Below are 4,882 nucleotides of genomic sequence, written 5' to 3'. Positions count from 1 at the left end.
TGCTGGGCCAAGGTTGCAAAGTCTGGGTTGGATTCCATCTGAATGTAGAGGGTTGATGGGAGCTACGTTCTCAGATATGAATCTGAAAATATCTTCCCCACAGACGGCGCCAAACTGATGATGCACAGGATCGTCAGCAACAGTGAGTAGATGGAACCCTTCGTTGTGCAAGAGAGTATGCTTAATGATGGTCACCGGTGTGGTGCCTGCCACAACGTCTCCGATGCCAAAGTTAGAATGATAAAAAATAGAAATCAAGATGTGGGTCTGTGTTTTATATATCTCGTACCTTCTATTGACTGTGTAGGAGCTTTATACCTGCAACCTTGGGGGCTAGCCGTTGGGGTGGCTAATGCTTTCTCAAGTAACACCCCTGGTCCAATAATGATACTTTTAAGAGGTTCCCAACAGTCTGCTGGGTTGATTTCGTAACTGCTCAAGTCATTGATTGACTGCATTGAATGACTCCCTGTCTTCGTCAGTGATGATAGTTTTCTTCGTTGTTCCTAATGACTTCGTCAAGGATGCTGCCTTCGTCATTAGTGTTATCTTCGTCTAGGGATGTAGAATCGTCATTCTCATCATATATAAAATAAATAATAAAAAGATTATCAAAAAGATTATATAAATTTTTTTTTTTTTTATTATCATATTCTCTAAATCATTACATTGTGAGTCCTCGGGGTTTGTTGTCTTTTAAGAATCGTTTTTCAAAGTACCACATCGATTGGAAACAAGACAGGAAAGCGCAACACATTGTATAAAACAGGCGCAAGGCACCTGTCGCAATCTACTTTCCTGGACGGGATCAATGGATGATTCAAAAGGCTCTTCGCCTTGGTAGGTGACCTCTATTTGCACATAAAGAAGGGATACCAGCCTAAGGACTTCCCAAGTGGAAGATCCTTGGTCATTATTTGTTGCATCGAGGGTTTGCGTGCAGCTCCAGTCTAATTATATTATATATATATTATATATAATAAAAGTTAGGTTTAAATGTTGTGATTGTGTTATGTGTATGTAGAAATTTTATTAAATTTTTATATTTTAAGAAAAAATATTTATATTTATACTTCTCATATAATTTTTAAATAGATATTAGATAAATCAGAATTTTAATTTATTTTTATCTCTAATTTATCTCTTTAAAAAAAATTCTAGATTTTTAGATTTTAAATATATATATATAAAATTTTTCTTCTCCTATAATTTCAAAGTCGATAAAATCATAATTTGATTACAATCTAATTTCTATCTTAATTTGATTACAATCCATTGGTTGGTGATAAGAATTAGCATTAGGAAGAAACACATTAAAGTTCTATTCCATGTACAACCTTATTTTGCAAACATGTGCCTTCTTGGAAAATTAATATTACAATAAAATTAAATTTGTTAGCTCAAGTCGCACGGCTTAATAGAAAAGTAGTGCTTCACTGTTTCTACTTCATACAAATATATATATATATATATATATTCATACAAATCATGTTGTTAATTAACGTTTTTATTCTTTTTTTTTTTTTTTGGTTATCAAAAAATTTGATATTTATCTAAAAAATTAAATTAAAAAATATTCGAAAAAAAAAAGTAGATAACGTTTTTCTGTTATACCGTAAAAATCATGTTGTTTGATATTTATCCAACTTGATTTTTATGGTATTGAATTATAATTTTTTTTTTTTTTTGTTTAATATCAACTTCTTTCACAACTTAAAATCTAAAAAATTGTTATTAAATTTAATTATATTATCAAAATATTTTTTATTAAGCCTTGCGTCGCACGGGCATAATACTAGTATTAAACTAAAATTGGGTTATAATTTGGATAGTTCAGTATCTAACATATGCATTAGATAGTTCGGTATCTAACAAATGGATGAGTTAGGAAGCAGGGATTCGATGGCACCTTATTTGGGGTGCACGCTGTAAATGTCATGTCATAGGCAAGTCATGTGATGATTTAATAATGTTGATATATTTCAACAATTTACTTTTGTAATTAAGTAAAAGGAACAACATATAGATCTAAATATAAATAATAACACAAATAGATATGATAGATAAAAATAATAAACAAATATTGAATATATATAAGAAGAAATCTGCAAATAATTAAAAACTCACAGCGTGAAAGATGAATGATTCAGATTAAGTCTTGTATTTGACACAATCTCCTTAAAGTGGATTTTGCCCCTCAAATCATTGTGGTGTTTTGAGACTCACGGACGTTTGCCTCCAAGGATAAAATGATCTACAGCACGAAAATGAAGCACACAAGGTCATGCTCTACGAACTACTCAATGTCTCTTTCTCTCTCTTTGACACAAAATGAATGCACAAAATATTCTCACTAGTAGAATTTTCTGAAAAAGTTGTTTTTATGAATGAGGGACTATGAATTATTATACGTTATAGAACAGGCACTCTGTTTCAGTAATAATTACTGTGCACAGACTAACTGACTCAAAAATTAAAATAATAAAATATTATTATTATTTGGACAAGTAGGCCCAGTCCACATATGCCAAAAGTCCAACCCAATATCCAACTCATGAGCATATAAACTCTTATATTATTTATTTCCTTTCCTATGTGGGACTCAAGATTTTTACCACTTTTAATAACATCTAAGTGAACATAGAAAATATCAATCACTTCATGCTATTTTTCCAACAATCTCCCATATGAATAGAAATTGATACACAATGCAAATGATGATGTAGACACAGAGATAGTAGAAGAAAAATTACTATATCAGGAGAAGTAACTAGTGGCTTTGAATTTTCCTTTGTGAAAGACTATCGGATATACTAGCTAATCAGTGAACATGATGTTTTTGAATTGTCAGCCGTTTGTGTATACTAAGACAATAAAATTCACAAAACTCCTTTTCGAACATATTTCGTTCTTATAGTTGTGTTCATTTCAGTCCTGAACATATCCTGGTAAATTCATAAAGTACTTTAGAGAATTCAGACTCGAAACTCTCATGGAAGCGGCCCATTTCACACTCATATAGGTGACTCTTATTAAGAGTATCCTGTTATACCCCACTTGGAATTCCAAGATATAAGAATCCTTAAAAGCAAAGCTTACTCTAAACATCGCTTATAGGCATCACTATTTTGTCATAGGAATGGGAGGGAGATGTTATCTCCATAGTGATAAAAATAGTCTCCACGATTCGGTTGTCCCTTTAAACTTAGATCTTGGGATCTCCAATCAACTAGGTTGGGTTGCCATCCCGGAGACTTTTAGGTAATAGACTTTAACCCTATTCTCCTCGATGAACAGTTTACTTACTCTCTACTCAAATAACTGATTACGGATCTGTTTTATCATTTGAAACTACTTCCATTAGAGAACAACTGCCTCATGGTAGTATGTCTCTGACGAATATGTCAAGACCTACCATCACTATGTGTACTACATGTACTACCAAGACAATTGGTAATTACACATTTAGAAATAGGTAGCATATTTTTCATGTCATTGTTTTGTGTCTCAATTAAAACCTCTTTAAATAGGCTACCTTCTTCTTAAGAAGACACCCCCACATTTGAAGAATTATAAAAAAGTTATTTGACATTTCCATAATTCATAGTGTCTTACATATTTTCTTTGAGGCAACTAGTTACATAGTTTCTTCCATTCCTCCTTTGTTTTGTCCAAATGGATTGCACCATTCGCTCCACACATCATTGTTTTGCAGAACCATTTCAATTCCACTCAATGTTATCAATGATCATAATCACATACGTTCATTTTTTTTTTTTTTTTGATAAGCACATACGTTCATTAAAAGCATAATATAACATTAAGTCAACAAATAGTTATTGCAAAGATACAATTTCACAAAACAGTGAATACACATGATGGCCAATCCAGTTCATCTCACGTCCATAAGAGGTTAAAGTAATATATGTAAATTACTAGCTTTGATTTACATTACAAGTTCACATGGCTAACTTAAGCATATTAAAAGATCTGACTAGTCTAGCCTATCACTTTATGGGATTATTTATTACGTATGTTTAAATATATATTTTTAATTTTTAAACTATATTATATATATTTTTAAAAAAATTATAAACGATTATTTAAATATACGTACCAAATGTACTCTACCTTCTCTGTCGGTAATATGACAAGCTACTATTTCCAAAAAGCAATCAACATGAAAAGTGTAAAGAATCATATACACAGTTAAAGAGAAGCTGAAATAATAATAAATAATTCTAAATATCTAACATCAAACATATATAAGCCTCCTGAAGTTTAGTGTAAAGAATCATATGCACAGTTAAGACACACATTAACCTATTTATTTTTAAAAATAGTTTTTTAAAAATTAAAAAAATTGTTAATACTTTTTTAATTCTTAAAAAAATATTTTTAAAAATAATTAATTATTATTTGCTCTTAGAAAATATATTAGCAAAATTTTTATATAAATACATTTATAATATTTGGTACGTATATTTAAACACATATTTTCAATTTTTAAACAATATTATACATATTTTTAAATATTTTTTTATCTACACATATTTTTTAAAAAATTATAAATAATTATTTAAACACACATACCAAATAGACTTTATATATCCATGCCATGTGAATTCCTTTTCCGTCGGTAACATGACAAGCTACTTTTTCCAAAAAGCAATCAACATGAAAAGTGTGAAGAATCGTATACACAGTTAATGAGAGGCCGAAATAATAATAAATAATTCTAAATATCTAACATCAAACATATATAAGCCTCCTGAAGTTTAGTGTAAAGAATCATATGCACAGTTAAGACATATATTAATCTTTTTTTTAATATTTTTTCAAAAATTAAAAAAATTGTCAATACTTTTTAATTTTTAAAAAA

The 4,882-nt window shown here is 29.9% G+C and overlaps 1 non-coding gene across 1 annotated transcript; it reads left to right on the top strand.

The window, feature by feature from the left end:
- The first annotated feature begins 790 nt into the window (after window positions 1-790).
- LOC115962359 lies at window positions 791-950 on the top strand. Its single transcript, XR_004085404.1, has one exon. It is a non-coding gene; the product is annotated as a U1 spliceosomal RNA (small nuclear RNA).
- Window positions 951-4,882: the final 3,932 nt, after the last annotated feature.

The sequence above is a fragment of the Quercus lobata genome, chromosome 9 (genome assembly GCF_001633185.2).
Source record: "Quercus lobata isolate SW786 chromosome 9, ValleyOak3.0 Primary Assembly, whole genome shotgun sequence".
NCBI classification, from domain to species: Eukaryota; Viridiplantae; Streptophyta; class Magnoliopsida; order Fagales; family Fagaceae; genus Quercus; species Quercus lobata.
Note: the sequence above shows the minus strand (reverse complement) of the source record. Positions and strands in the feature narration are given on the sequence as shown.